General features: G+C 40.0%; 1 protein-coding gene across 1 annotated transcript in view; it reads right to left on the bottom strand.

Moving 5' to 3' along the window:
• Positions 1–16,441, bottom strand: part of Cdkal1 (CDKAL1 threonylcarbamoyladenosine tRNA methylthiotransferase) — a 514,315-nt gene that overhangs the window by 208,464 nt on the left and 289,410 nt on the right.

Below are 16,441 nucleotides of genomic sequence, written 5' to 3'. Positions count from 1 at the left end.
AAGTGTTGTTAAGGATTAACTCACAATTTATTAATCAATCATAACGAACCCATTTTTTTTTAGTAACTATTATAATCTGTCTCCTTTATTCAATTGAAATAGTGCACACTTTATTTTCACATTAAAAACATTGGCTGGTACCTAAACTAAGTGGCTGCCTTGGAACCCCTTCTTCATTTGCTTAGTGCTTTTTACCTTAGGAAAGAAAATTTAATTTTTGCTGCTGTAATGAATCCTATCTTCAATTGCTGGGATGGACAGCACATGCCTGTGATCTCAGCTCCAGGGAAGCTGAGACAGGAGAACTACTCCAAGTACAAGACCAACCTAGGCTTCAACATTCTAGGCCAGTGAGTATTACAGAGTAAGTCCTTGTCTCAGAAAGTAAAACCAAACAAACAAAAGGTAACGGTTTGCAATAGCTGCCTTTCAAAAACAAAAGAAAACACTTTTAAATCACCCAATGGTATAAAAATGAATGAAACAGAATAAGCAAGAGCCACCCAAGTTCTGATAGACAGAAAGACCCTTCCTGAACCCACATTCAGTGAGAGAATAAGCTAATATTAAAAGGCTAAAACAAACAAAATGAATGTGGTGTGAAGTTAGTTCAGGTCAGCTGATTCCCTGCTTAGGAAGACCTCCACATACAAGGGCACAGACACAGCTTCCAGAGGGAAACACGATGGAAGTTTCCAGAAACTTTCTTAAAACTGTCATTGCATGGCAGGCTTCCAAAGCACAGTTTAAACTGTAATAGCCAAGAGAGGCAAATGTGACTTGTCTGTAAACACGGATGGACTCAAACTGTACAGAAGAAAGCCCACAACTGAACTCTTAATTATCAGCAATACAGTTCGCTGCTTGGACCTAAGATATCTAGACACTATTCTTTCTATAGATAAGAGCTATGTGCTTTATTATCAAACCTGCAAAAACAGATTTTATCTTTCTGAGGTTTACACAGGTCAGAGGACAAGAGGGTGAATGTGAACTGCCCATTTTTCACTTACAGAATCATGGATCATCAATAAGAATAAAACCTATTGAAAAGTTCAGATAAAGCAAAAACTGGGGATGTTTTAGAACTAAAATCAGTAATATAGCTGGGTGTGGTGGTGCACTCCTTTAAGAAGAAGACAGAAGCAGGCAGATCTCCGAGTTAGAAGCCAGGCTGACCTAGATAGTGAATTCCAGGCCAGATAAGGATACACAATGAGACCTAGTCTCAAAAACAAAAACAAAAATGAACCAAAAAATCAGTAATGTTAAGAATATTTTACAGTCTTCCTTGGTTTGAATATACAGGTTTCAGAAAGAATAAGTCCAAAGAAACACACCTGGCATGTTTTACTATTTTATGAACATTATCTTTAAATTAATTAAATTTTTTTCTATTTAAAAATGTGTGATATCAACACCTCTACCCCCATCCCTTAAGGATCAGGGAGCATTACGAAAGCAGCAAGAACAGTATAGGAGAGCTAGAAGATGCTTCCTTCTGGACATAACCTAGCCTTTATGCTCAAGAACTCACCATAGCTGTGGTTACCTGCACAAGCCCTGCCTAAGACAGCATTCGGTCCACCCCAGCTGGACTTACTAGGTTACACACTCAAAAGAGGAGAGGACGTGGGGACACAAAGGTGGGAAGAGGATGCGTTGCAGCTTGTTTAGGGGAGAACTAAGGGAATTTGGGGTGAGTATTGTTGGAAATATAATAAATTCAAGAGGCTAGTGGAAATGAAGCAGCCTTTATATACAGTTCTGCAGAAAGGTACAAGCTTTGGGAAAAGGCAAGATGGCTGCCACATGGATTTGGTGCAGGACAGTGGATTATGATCCCCTGCTCATATCTTATAGGCCAGGATTTGCATCCCTCCCACACTGCCCATCTCATTAGCCTAGGGCAAAAGCCCTCACCCAATCAACAATCTGGAGCTTGAAGCTGTTCTTTTCCTCCAATTCTGGGCTCAGCCATGAAGCAGATCACTTGTAACTTTCTGAATTGTGAGACAAACTGGGGTCAGCCCAGCTATGGGAGAGAAGCCCTGCTTGTCAGTAACTCTGAAAATAGAACTATCAGCCTGTTCCTTACAAATATGGTCAAGCTGTGTTACATACATGCATGAAACCATCAAAAAATAAAAAGAAACTTTTAAAAGTATCCCAATTGATGGTGTAATCTTGATTTTAAAATTCTACGTGCCACCAGACATTGCATTTATGTGAACCTGGACCTTTTATACGACAGGGATTCATTCTGTAGCTAAGGCCGGCTGCAAAGCTATGATCAACATCCTGTCTCAGCCAGCAGATAACAGGAGTGAACTACCAGATTCATACAACCTGCTTAAAAAACTATAATTAAAAAAAATAGAAAGGCTCTAGGAAGAAAGATGGCCAAGTAACAACACAAACACATTTTATAACATTCTGAAAGGGGTTATGAAAACAGGACATTAAATGTGATTTTCCAGTCACTGGCATTTGAACAACACAATGTGAATATTTTAAAATGAACAGGATTTTAATTTACAAATTTTCCATCCAAATGGTTCCACGTATGCCTTCTGTAGAAAGAGCAAGTTCCTGGAATGGTGCCTCCTCTGTTGCTGGGTGAATACAGAGGGGGAAATCACCCTGGATAGAATAGAAATAACATCCACTGGAGAAAACAGCAGTCTGCTCCCCAAACTGCAAAGGTTGGGGACCAATAGCTTCTGGGAGGCTGCAACTTCAAATCACATCACACAGAGAGGAAGCAGCTGTGACATTCGATCAGCACCACTGAAGCAGCAGCCTCTATGTCCCGACAGGCTGCTACAGTACTCAGGGCAGAGGAGAGTCAGCTCAATGGTAAGCCCTGGCCTTGACAGTCCTGCCCTGCCAGACCAATTCAAAAGCACGTCAAAGACCTGCTAGGAATCAACAGGGTTCAGATGTTTTAAGGCTTTCTTTCAGTCATTCTTTCTAGTGAGAGGTGATTTCTCAAATTTTTACTACCAAGAAGTCATTACAGAAAGAAAGAAAAGCGAGGTAGAATCCTCAGTCTCATGTTTGGTGTTCCTGAAGTCTCATGATTCTGCATGAGCAGTCGCTGCCAGACTAAGCACATGCATGAATATGATGCGGCAGCTGGGGCTGCAATCACCAAAACTGGACTTGCATTGAGGTACAGACATGTTTGTCTGCACAACTAATTGGCCACACTTAGAGACAGCTGTGTTTGCCTGAACAGTTTCACTCCTTCAGGACTTGAGGTCTTTATTTGTCCTTGCCTAATGTGTGCCCCATAACTGGTACAGATCCACCATGAAGCTTCTGTATTTTAAGATTGCCTATCATGCAGGTCCTAACAGGGGACAGTGGCAGATTCATAGGGAGTTTTCTGTTCACTTCTTGGGGAGAAGCAGGGCTGAGAGGCTACAATGCCAGCCCCAAAGGGACAATTCCAGCTGCACTGAAACATTCACCTTGAAAAATAGCACATAAAATGAAGACGAGAAGTGTGAACAACTGAGATAAGAGAAACAAAGGCATAACCAGCAACTCCCGTGTCTGTAAAAACAAACACGAACAAAGCAATAAAACTGCATGAGACAGAGACTAACATTTTTTCCTAACCTGCTCCATCACCCAAGTTCCACTCATTTGCCCCAAACTGTTCCATCACCAGGATCATAAGGAGGTCATAACAACCTTGCAGAATGCTAATTTTGGTAATTATATCAGGAAGGGATGAGATGTACTTTTCAGGAATATTGAGCCATGAGAACCCATGGTTATCTTCCCTGAGTAAGAACTCATGAGGCCACACTTCCAATACAAGCCACCTCTTCCAAAGTGGAGAATATCAACAGCTGGGTCCCACTCTGCTCCACAGTAATCTGAGGTGGCAAGTGATGAAAAACACAAAATACACAAAGGGTTAATAAAAGAAAGCTAACATCCTCAATAAAATATTTTTACAACAAAGAAAACCCTATTGGAAAAAAAATTAAATATTGCCAAACTCAGTTGTGAAAGACTCAGCTTCTCTGTATTAGTGCCACTGTAAAAAGCTGAAATATGGATGCAGATCAATGTCCTCTGCTTAAAAAGTGATGCTCTCTACAAGATCTTGCTTTATCATTAGGGAAAATTCCCACCATCATAAGCTATTTCAATTACTGTATTGTTAGAAAAACTTCCAAAACAAAGGCTCCAGAAGTGTAACTGCAGAAGCTGGAGAGATGGCTTGTGGTTAACAGCACTTGTTGCATGACCCTGAGGGCTGGAGTTCAGATCCCTGCACCTACAATATAAGTCAGCATGCCAAACACACTATAAACCAGGCTCTGGAAGACTGGAGACAGGAGCATTTCCAGGATGCTGGCTTCTCACCTGGCCCAGAAAACATGGGCACCAGGTCCAAAGGGACACTCTGACTCAGGAATGAGAGGAAGACAGTGACTCCCTAGTCTCCCCTCCACATATTATGTACACGGAATAATGCGGTCATGCACTCAAATATATAAAGTAAATACAGACATCTAAAAAGCTGTAACTATAAACAGTGATTGGGAGAATCAATGATAAGAGGGCAATAAAGTTTAATGACATATAATGCCACAAAAATACCTAAATTGCATGTGTACTGGATGGCCAAGAAACCTACATCAATTTGAAGTTAAACCTATCATTTCAAAATCTGCTCCATTTCCCTTCCTTCCCCATCTCTCGAGTTTGTTCTCCACTCCTGTCTTTCTGACTTTTCCTTCCTCTCTTTGGTAACATCTGATTCCTTCCTTATCATTTCATTCTAGACTTCTTTCTCCCAATAAGGCACATGTTGTATTTGTTCTATTTATATATCTCGTATTAAGTTACCTGATCTTGCTTCTTCCTGCTACATGAATTGCTATGCAGTCGGTTTCACGTTGGGAAGTTCACAAGTAATAAGACTGTTCCTTATGCATCTGAAGGGTCATGAGTAAGAGCACAAACAGGAGCACTCCTGTCCAGCCCATTTATTTAAGAACAGATTGGACATTTCAGACCCTGTATCGACATTAAAAAGTTTTGTATCTTTACTTTAGATGGAAGCAGAAGAGACTAAATAATCTTATTTAAAGATAGATCATAGTAAGACCCGCTTAGCCTATGCTATGCCTCCAAACCTTTCATTTTGGAAGCAGAGTCTATGCATGTAGCTCAGGCTGCCCACAAACTTAGTGTTCTCTATCATAAGCCTTCTGAATACTGAGATTATAGGGCACACCTGGCCATTGCCATTATTATTAGTGGCCTCCAGCCTGGGTCTCTGAGTTCTTGGCTTCTTAGTCAATGAACTATAGAATCACACACAAACAGTCAAGTGCTAAAGCAAAATGAAAGCAAAGCACCCTGCGAGAAAGCTGCAGGCTGTAGGTCAGCTTTACCAGAGCCCCAATCACCGCCCCACACTCCTGTTTGTGGGTCCATGAGGAGGAGCTGGTTGCTTAGGACAGAGGACTGATCTTGTGATTGATAGTCTCGGCTAATGTGAGTCTTTGTTCCTAGTACATGGCTTTCCTGTGCTGCATCTGATTTTAATCATATGCATGCCCAATTACGCACAGGCATAAGATGGCAATTAAGGAATTTTCCCTGAAAGTTTGCTTGGAGGAACTAGTGTGTCTTACTGCACAAGCACCTCAAACCAGTCCAGACTGGATCAATGCAATGTCACCTATTCCAGAATATGCTTCAGGATGTGTATGGCAAGATAGGCAAAGTGACGAAAAATTGCTAGGCAATAATAGGTCAGTGTGACCCACTGGGAAGTAGACAAAATTGCCGGGGAAAAAATTGGGATCTTGGGGGTGGGGTGGGATGGGGATAAGGGGAGATGGGAAGAGAAAAGTGAGAAGGGGAGGATGGGGGGAACTTGGGGAAACAGGATGATTGGGATAAAGGAAGGTTGGGTAGGGGAGCAGGGAAGCACAAATCTTAGTTAAGGGAGCCACCTTAGGGTTGGCAAGAGACTTGAACCTAGAGTGGCTCCCAGGAGCCCAAGGCAATGTCCCCAGTTAGTTCCTTGGGCAGCTGAGGATAGGGAACCTGAAATGACCCTATCCTATAGCAATACCGACGAATATCTTGCATATCACCATAGAACCTTCATCTGGTGATGGATGGAGACAGAGACAGAGACCCACACTGGAGCACCGGACTGAGCTCCCAAGGTCCCAATTAGGAGCAGAAGGAGGGAGAACATGAGCAAGGAAGTCAGGACCAGGAGGGGTGCACCCACCCACTGAGACAGTGGGGCTGATCTGTTGGGAGCTCACCAAAGCCAGCTGGACTGTGCCTGAAAAAGCATGGGATAAAACCGGACTCTCTGAACATGGTGAACAATGAGGGCTGATGAGAAGCCAAGGACAATGGCATGGGGTTTTGATCCTACTTCATGTTCTGGCTTTGTGGGAGCCTAGCCAGTTTGGATGTTCACCTTCCTAGACATGGACGGAGGGGGGAGGACCTTGGACTTTCCACAGAACAGGGAACCCTGACTGCTCTTTGGACTGGAGAGGGAGGGGGAGAAGAGTGGGGGGAGGTGGAAGGAAATGGGAGGCTGGGAGGAGGCGGAAACTTTTTTTCTTTTTCTCAATAAAAAATTAAAAAAAATGATAAAGTTTAGAAAAATGCATTTCTGTAATTGTTCCATCTTTTGATTTTTTATTTCAATTCACTACCAATGGTTTGTAGAGTATTTTTTATTCTTCAATTTTCAATAAACTTTATGTATTCCTGAAAAAAAAAGAAGAAAGGAAATATTGACTATGACTTTTCTCCTTATTACCGATCAGAAGTAGTAACATGAGAGATGACTGAACCAGAAAAGGACATGGAAACAGCCATTGTAAACATGACCCACAGTTTCACAATTATGGGCACGATGAAAGATGGCACACTCCATAATGTTGGCATTTAAAGACTCTGAGTTGCAAGGATCCTGAGTCTGATGCTAGCCTTACATAGCAAGATCTTGCTGGAGAGACAGGGAGGTAGGAGGAAGGAAATGAGGAAGGCAGGAAAGAAAGCAAGAAGGCAAACAAGAATGAAGGAAATGAAAAAAAGAAAATGAGGAATAAGAGAATAGGCATTGCCAAAAAGACAAAATTGGAAATAAAATGGAATTCTAACACACCACTAAGAAGAGGGCAGGCAAAGCAGACAGAAGGAAGAGACCTTATGAGGCTACGGAAAGCTCATCTGAGGAGGGCTGGAGGGAGCAGTAGAGGAGAGATTCACAGCAGGTGCCACAATCCTGCTTCCCCGTTTCTCTTACAAATATTCAGAATAAGTGCGGTAAATGTCAAGATGTAATACATGTGGTATTTTTTTAACTATGCTAAGTCTTACATTTTTCTATGTTGTAAACAATTCTTATAAATTTAATGACAATAATCTGATTAAACAAACTTGGCTGAAGTTTATCATTTTTCTATTTTATAAAACACTTAGGGCTCTGTAAGCATAATTAAGAGCAAGTGACCTTTATTAAATCCTTCTTATTAATTTCTTATTAAATATATTCTATATGAAGCTAATTTAGAGAGCTAATATTCAGTATTTTAAAATAGAATGGTAATGTTCCTCTAGCCCAAGGGTGGAAATCAGAATGACATTTTAAAACTACCTCTTTGGAAAAGGCACAAATGATCAGTTCTCACCATCAGTACACGGGTCTGTCATCTCAGCACTGGGGAAGTGGAGCCAAAGGGTTGTCAAGATCAAAGGCAGGCTTGACGTGAGATGGGATAACTCCTGTGGTTGTGTGTGTGTGTGTGTGTGTGTGTGTGTGTGTGTGTGTAAGAGAGAGACAGAGACAGAGAGGGAGGAAGAGAGAGCGCTCTCTCTTTACAGTCTGTCGTCTTTCTGTGTTTAGTACTGCGTCTAATACTCTGTGCTAATTAGCCAATGTGTGTGAATTTTTAAAAAAGATCAATTTTAAAAAACAGTAGTCAATGAATAACCTAGCTAATAAATACAAAAAGACTTTATTTCATTTCCACTAAAGGCGGTCAACCCATCCCAAAGCAGAGCCAGAAGCAGAGCCTGGATTAGATCTCACCTTTGATTTTTCCAAAAAGAGCTCTAATAGCTTTTTAATTTTTTTGGTATCATTTCAGTAATTCCAGGAAAATACCTACAAAACTTTAGCCATAAATATTGCAATGGATAAGTAGAAACTAGAACTTGAGAGGAAAGCTATTGTTGTGAAACGCTGTAAGATGCATTAGCGAGTGGCTCGCTCTGATTCATCACTGGGGGAAGCTGAGGACTGGAAGCATGCAGAGGTGTGCATAAGAACAAAGATTGCTGGACTGAAAGATTTGAGAGGAAACCAAAAGACGTAAAAATATTTAAGACTTTTGAATATTGACGAGGTTTCAAAAATTACATTTTGGAAATATCAAGGTAATTCAAATATCTGATTAAAATAAATTCATTCTGTAGCATTCAATTTTACATGAAATAGCAACTAGAGCATTTTCAATTACACAGGTTGCTAACATATTCTTGTTGAAAATACATACATTTCAGAACTGCCTACAATGAAGAGCAGCGGCACTTAATGGGAATAAATCACATCTTAAGTTTATCTAGTAACAACTGCACTTTTTCTCCGTACTTAACAACAGCCATGGCCTTTCCTCAGATTTGTGATAATGAAACACTACACCTTACACATCGTATACTTCACTTACTTCTATTTGTATTTTTAAAAATGTAGATTATTGAAATTCTCAAAACTGTATTACAAATAAAAATAACCACTTACAAATTCCTGACTCTACAATAATCCTTTTGTGCATTATCTTTAACTAATTTCTCTCAGGGAAAAATAATGAAATGGTATTAACAAAGTAACAAAATTAACTTAATGAACATGAATATTTATAATCCCTCTTCCATAAAATCATTATACAGGTATGCACCATGTTTCTGTAGCCACAATATTACTGTAGTGTCTACTCTGATTTGTAAACAAAAGAGAGTGCTTAGGATAATGGCTTGCGCTGGCCAAAAATTAGCCAACTATAGCAAAAGCATTTTTTGAAAGTGTGCTGGTTATTTTTTCTCAAATATTTATTTATTTCGATTAAGTCTCTCAAACCTTTTCTACTCAATTTTATTTTAATACTTCAAATTTGAGTTTACACAAACAGGCTACAATACTCTAATAGGGCGTGCTTAGACTATTAAAAAAAAAACCACCTTCTTTATCCAATAAAAGAATAAGAAAAGGGCATTAGCCAGGAAGGAAAATCAGGAGAGGAGGATCCAATTCCCTCATCAATCAACATCGTATCACTGGCGCAGCTGGTTCCACAAACAGGTCCGCATCCGGGGCAGCACACTAAGAGCACAGGATGGACGAGTCAGACACAGATCCATCTTCTACCAGGTCCACCACCTAGTGTCATACCACTGCGATGTGTACTACAAACACCTGACTGGATGATCTAAACCACAATGTCACAGCGTCATGAACTGCCATCTGCTCTCCTTCTGTGTCCTTAAAGCCAAGGAGCTGCGTGCAAGGCCAGAGCGATCATGTGGCCTTATGCTAAGCTCTCCAACCCTAAAAGAAGCTCGTTTCAGTTCCTGTGTCAATCAATAGCCACTTCCTGATTTTTTTTTTGTCTTTTTCTAAGTACTGTAATAAGGATAATGGTTCATAGGATGCCTTCAACATTACCGGTGTCTCAAATAATAAAATACCTTTAACTCAAAAAAAAAAAAAAAAGGTTAAACAACAAATGAACCCAGACTGGAGAAATTTCTACTGACCACAAAATTGCTTTCGATGACACTCAAAGCTATTTTACTATAAAGGCCCACAAATTACCAATATGCAAATTATCTTCATGCCAGAAATGTAGCAAATATTCAAAGATTCAGAGTGCTTAAAAATATTCACCCCACTGGGATGATTTCAGATTAAAGAAAATAAGGACTGTGTAATTATATACACTTACCTTGACAAAGAGAAAGCAATCTGTGATTAGAACATAGCAATTAGTTAGAAATTGCTGCACATGGATTTAATTACCCATCCGTCTACATGCAGTCAATTACATTTATCTCATTGCATCAGGAAAAGGTTTCTGCCTGAGGCAACTGCCAGTCATGTATTTATAAGGTTTCTAGACTTTACAGTGAATATATTATTGCGTTCGGGCACATGTGCGAAAGTTACAGTTTAGAGACATTCTTAATTTTAGGTTTCTACTTTTAGCTTGCGATTATCTCATCTCTTTTCAAGAGTCAACTACAATCCAGCTTTCAAACCGATGGCGTCACATCTGCCTATGTAATGTTGTTGACACACATCACCTGTTTATTTTAGAACTTATGAAACCCTAAAGTTATCCCCTTCAAAAATTATCTTAGTGTTTGAGAGCAAAGAACACAAGGTGCTCCCCGCCTGAGCTTAAGTTAGATGTGCAGCATGAAAACAGCCTCTTCCTTTGCAAGGGCTAACCAGAGTTTTCCATTTCTCACTACTCTGCTGTGGGAGAAGATGGTGGTTTTCTGGGCTGGAATTCTTAGAACCAGACTGAAAGCTGGGATCTTCCATTTGTTTCTCCATTTCATATGAGAGCACACAACCTCGAATCCCATCCTAGCAGGGCCTGATTCCATGTTTCTATGGCAGCTCACACTTAGTGTCACTGCAAAAATTACTTAATTGACCTGAGGGTTAATAACCATCTCATTAGATTACAGGATTTCATGACAAATGAAAGTCAGCAGGACATGCAACACCTAGCAAGGCACCTGCCTCACAGAATGGACATAAAGAGGGTACATGCCATCACTGCACAGTCCTCATGGAGTCTACAAAGATTACATAAACCCACAGATACACAGGCCTCTCAGGAACTAAGAAGAAAATATATCCATCCCTCTGTAAGGAAACATCTTTGGTTTTGGTTAGGAACTATCTTTCCTGAAGAGTCATGTTTCAGAACTCAGGAATTTGGAATTAAAGTTGGGCCACACTATAATTTAGAACCAAGAGAGGTGACTCCCTTCTGTTGAGGATTTCGGGTCTTGGACCAGATAGTCTTATGCCATTTCCAGTAACCGAACTCCCAAAAGTCTACCCTGAGGGAACAAAAGTCATCAAGAGTCTGTCCACCGTTCCTTTTCTGCCCAACTCCAAGTTCCTTCTGCTTAAGCAAAACTGAATATAAACAAAACTGAAATGCCCTGGGTCTCCAGTCCCATATCTTCTTTAATTCTGCCTCTTAAGCTTTGGTATACATTCCTTGGGAAGTTTCTTCAGGAGCTTGGTGGCAAAGTCCTTAGCAAATAACACTTGATGACTGTGACGGCCCTGTTGTGTGTTTCAGAAGTCAGTGTGAGTTTCTGATTGTAAATTCAAAAGAAGTTCCCTACTGTGGTAAGGTGATTCCCCATAACCCCAAAGTTATTTTCACTCCTGTAAAAAAAAAAAAGCTTCAGAAATTTCCCCCTTGATTTTAGCTGTCACTCACACTGTGATTTCCCTTTTCCACAATTATTGATTCCTAAAAGAAATAAAGTTCTGGACTGTTAGATGTACCTTAGAAATGGCTCATGCATTTCCATTATGTGTAAATCATGTATTTCATTGGAAGAAAGAAGACAGAGACAGGAATGATAACAAAAAGATTTAATGGCTGTGAGTGGACACTTCATAAAGCAGAAAGAGAGAGAGAGAGATCACTTGATATTTGAGATGCATATTAAATGTGAACGTAATATATACTATCAATGCTGCTCTCCTCAAGACTGAACTACATCCTAGACAGCTGCTTCTCAAAAAAGTATTATGAGAAATTGTTTTTCAAAAATCCCAAGGTTGCTGTGCTTAGGAAATGGACTTTATTAGGTGAGCAGAAGTCAGAATCAAACTTTCAGGACTAATTTCACAAGCATTCACCAGCATCACTTGAAACTGAGTGACTAGTTCACATCAGACACAAGACAAGAGCCTCCTCGGATCCTCTCTTACCAGGCAGAGGGATGAGCACACTTATGTTTTTGTTTGGGCATAGCGACATTGGATTATAATAGTGACTGCCAATTTGCCAATCAAAGTCTCAGTCCAGGAACTGAAACATGGCACAGGTGAAGCATTATATAGAGTAAGTCTAAGATCAAGTAACTCCAAAGATGAACTATAACTAGATAAACAGTGTAGAGATGTCTATCAAAGCCCACACCTTTCTGCCCTACACGACAGTGGGCACACTCTAAAGGGTTTTGAACAGACTGAATGACAGCTCTGGCTCTACTACTTACTATCCAAGTAGTCTAGAGTCTGCCTTAACTAACTTTCACCAGATATGATATCAAATAATTCCAACACCTGAAGGGTTACTGTAGTGATTAAATGAGACAATCAACAGAAAGTATTTCCTACTCCACCTGGTACATGTAGAACACAAAAAGAGCAATATTGGCATGTAACATCCCAAGTTTTAACACGGGCTCCCAATGATGGACCAAGATCTATTACATTGGAAAAGAAGGAAATGGAAGTATTTCCTAAGGCATTCCAGCTATTCTGGATTTTCCATTTGGAGAAGAAAACTACTTTTTTTGTCAGTAAAGTTACACAAAAGAGATAATTGAGGCATAGCCTGTTCAGACCTATATGCAGAAATTATCCCATTTGCAAATGGGAACTACCCAAGCACAGAAATGGGGCTCCACATAGGCCGTAAAAACAATAAAGTTAATTAAAAGAAAAAAAATACTTTTTATAGAGTTCAAATCCAAGTTAATTTTTTTCAAATTCACATTTATGGTGTTAACAGTCAAGAAGTTAAAAAAAGCAATGAAATAAATGCTTTAAAACCACTACAACTGACTTCTCTTAAATAGCTTTCATTAGTTTGATCTGAATCCTTAACTTGTTAAGTGTTTGCAAAATTAGATTTGTTGTCTGAAACACAGTTTTTCCTGTAACTTTTTGGTCAAGTGAATGGTCCCAGGGATCACTTACACTCTGGATCCAGAAGACCACAATCAGTAGATGAGGAAATGCACTAGCGAACCACACTTGGAGAGACAGTTCAAAACAAAAGGAAAAGCTTCAAACATCTAAGCGGGCAACAAAATACTAAATCAGTCCATGGACTCAAGCCTTTATCTTTGCATTTTTTAGAGAGGGGGACAGGAAAATGTTGATTGGAGCCAGCCTTGAGCTGACAAGCAATGGAGATGGCCATCGGGAGATTCTGCAAGTAGAACACCTGCCACTGACCTGGTAGGTGGGTGGGCGGCAGATCTACAGGTGCTGGCCAAAAACACCTAACGTGATACTGTATCAGCCTACATTCATCCTGCTTCCAAACACTAGCAATGCCAATTATGATGATTGTGAACTTAAAACAAAAGCCAAAAATAAAGGTCAAAATGTGAAATGTCTTTATTAAACAGGAAATAACCAGTCAGCTTATGAATGAGCTCCACTCCCACTGCCTCTTAACTCTCACTTCACTATGACAGCTCTTGACGGACCCATGTCCGTTCTCTTGGGTCTTATTTCTCCTACACCAAACAATACAGAAGGCTGTCCATGTCTCCAAAATTAGCCTTTGTCACTAGGGAGAATGGGCCACGCCTGTGCCTGCCAAGAGTCGAGCCCAAGTACTCCACAGAACAAAAGACCTACAAACAGTTGCTTGTGTTGAAGTCACACACTGTGCCATCACCCCAAAAAGGCTACCCACTAAATGTAGCCTTCAAGAGAGGAGAAGTGTTGTTTCCAGCCCATGACGCCCATTGTACCAGGAGTGCTAGAAGGTAAGTGTCCACTGACATTAGAGTTCACACTGGGGTGAGGGCGTATTAGTACTAAAAGATCGAATACTATCAGCTGGTTTCAAAGTTATTCTCAGGGTTCCCTGCCCTGGGGAAAGTCCAAGGACCACCCACCTCCATCCAGGTCTAGTAAGGTGAGCATCCAAACTGCCTAGGCTCCCACAAAGCCAGTACGTGCACTAGGATCAAAAACCCATTGCCATTGTTCTTGAGTTCTCAGCAGTCCTCATTGTCCGCTATGATCAGCGAGTCCGGTTTTATCCCATGTTTTTTTCAGACCCAGGCCAGCTGGCCTTGGTGAGTTCCCGATAGAACATCCCCTTGTCTCAGTGTGTGGGTGCACCCCTCGGAACCCTGAGTGCTCTTTGGGCTGATGAGGGAGGGGGACTTGATCGGGGGAGGGGGAGGGAAATGGAAGGCGGTGGCGGGGAGGAGGCAGAAATCTTTAATAAATAAATTAATTTTTTTAAAAAAAGAAAGTAACTGGGGATAAAACTCAGTGAAGGGAGCACTTGCCTAGCATGTACTAGGTCCTGGGTTCAATTCTCAGTACTAAAATAAATAAATGAATGAGTAGACACAACAATGAAAAAAAAAAAAAGACAACATCCCAGAATAGAAGAAAGCCAGGACTCAGACTCACACAGATTTCAAGTTGAACAGACTATATCTGAAACTTTTAATGATCAGGTTTTATTATATAGTTTATGAAAGAAATAAGAAAATCCCAGAGACAGTCAACAACACAAAAAACGGTATTTTAATTGTAGCTCATCCAAAACTGACTAACTTTAAATAAACCCACTTTACTCTCTCAGATGTCAGTTTATCTGGAAAGAAAGAAGCTTCAACCAGTGCACTTAGCCTAAGTTTCTCGCAGTAGAGATTTCCTTTAAAAAGGATGAAATCACAGCTTTCATTTGGTTTGAGGGAATTTGTATCTCCCTGGAAGGACAGCTTATGAAACACTTCTGGACTGGAAATTAAAATGTAGTGTTAGAAGCAGTATGCTTAATGAACTAGTTTGTAAAAGGAACATAAAGTTATACAATCTTTGAAACTATCAACTCAGTTTCTTCAGATAACTAAATATATATTAAACATTAGGAAGAAAATATTTCATTATTGGCCTGCCCATGCTTCCTTCACAGTCAGACATTCTGCATGCTTGTAAAACGGGTGTAAAAAGAGTGGTCAGCATTGACTGGGAAGTGTCTTTATCATTACTAGAATCAGGAGTTCCCTGACCTGGGACTTTCAAAACTCTCACCAAAAGTTTCATTAATCCACAGTGAAAGCTAAATAAGATTTTCAAAAATAAAAATTTCCCACTTATAAAAAAAGCAAGATGTTTTCTCAGAAAAATAGGTAAGACTGGCTAGGAGACACTGACTTGTTAGCAAACAATAGAGGAAGTGTATAAATGGTCTTCAGGAATTCCATAAAAACTAACAGAAATATTTTGTTTAATCTGGTGACATTTCTACAGTTAGAGATACACAGCTCTTCTAAATTTAAGTTGGGATAAGACACCTCTCCAGGGGGACTATAACCATGACTCCTTGATTCGGGCTTATTAGTTAGTACAACAAATAGAACAACACAGTCAAGCAAAAAAGCACAAGATTCTTTAAACATTAAGAGAGACCTAGAATACCTTTCTCAAAACACCTTTCATGCCTGCAAACTCCATTCTCTAGAATGCATCTTTCCCTCATCATTGCTACTGTGGTTAAAAATTGATTAAAAGGCAATATCAATGCAAATGAGGTATACTTCTGCTGAATTATTAATAGGCAATACAACTGTCAATGTTTTTGTTTATCATTCTCTACTGCCCTTGCAAATGGTTTCAGAATGGGAGGTGCTGAAGCGTGGAAGCTTCTGGCAGACATGGCTTTTGGAAAGCATGGCCAGGGAATTGGTGGAATCATTGCTTCCTTTGGTTCTTAGCAGACATTGTGAACTTTCTTTAAAAGCAAACTAAAAATTCACAAGAGGATCCATTGTGTTCAATTGATGAAATGTCTATTTCTGCCATTTTAATGTATTCTTCCCAAAGACTACCATAAATATTTAATATAAGAAAGGTGCTGTTTAAACACAATGAATAGCTATGAAATTAAAGTTGGCTGGAGGATTATACTGTATACAGAATACACTGTAAATAATGACAAGGAAAATACAAGCAGCATTAATTTGTTCATTTCTTGACATTTCTTAAAGAATACTCAAAAGGTGATAGACATGAAGGTCAGCTTATTTGGTCCATGCTTTATCTGGAGAGATGAACAGAAATATCTATGTATTCCAGATAGGCCACCCATAAGCTAAATAAATGACTCTAACTAATCAGACCTGAAGGAATCAATGAATTTAGTGGGGTCACTTATAAGAGCACAGGTGACTCAAACAGCTGTATCAGGAAAAGTTATCCTGGCTCGGGTAGCAACTAAGGAAAGCTGGATCTCTAATGTCCCCATCCCAGTCGACCTCCCTGTCCTATATAATCTGGCACAGCCCCAAACTAGGTGCAGCTGAGGCAGAATGACGAGCATTCTGGGAGTGAGGGCAGCACACAATCAAT

This window comes from Microtus pennsylvanicus, chromosome 4, assembly GCF_037038515.1.
Source record: "Microtus pennsylvanicus isolate mMicPen1 chromosome 4, mMicPen1.hap1, whole genome shotgun sequence".
In the NCBI taxonomy this organism is placed as follows: domain Eukaryota; kingdom Metazoa; phylum Chordata; class Mammalia; order Rodentia; family Cricetidae; genus Microtus; species Microtus pennsylvanicus.
Note: the sequence above shows the minus strand (reverse complement) of the source record. Positions and strands in the feature narration are given on the sequence as shown.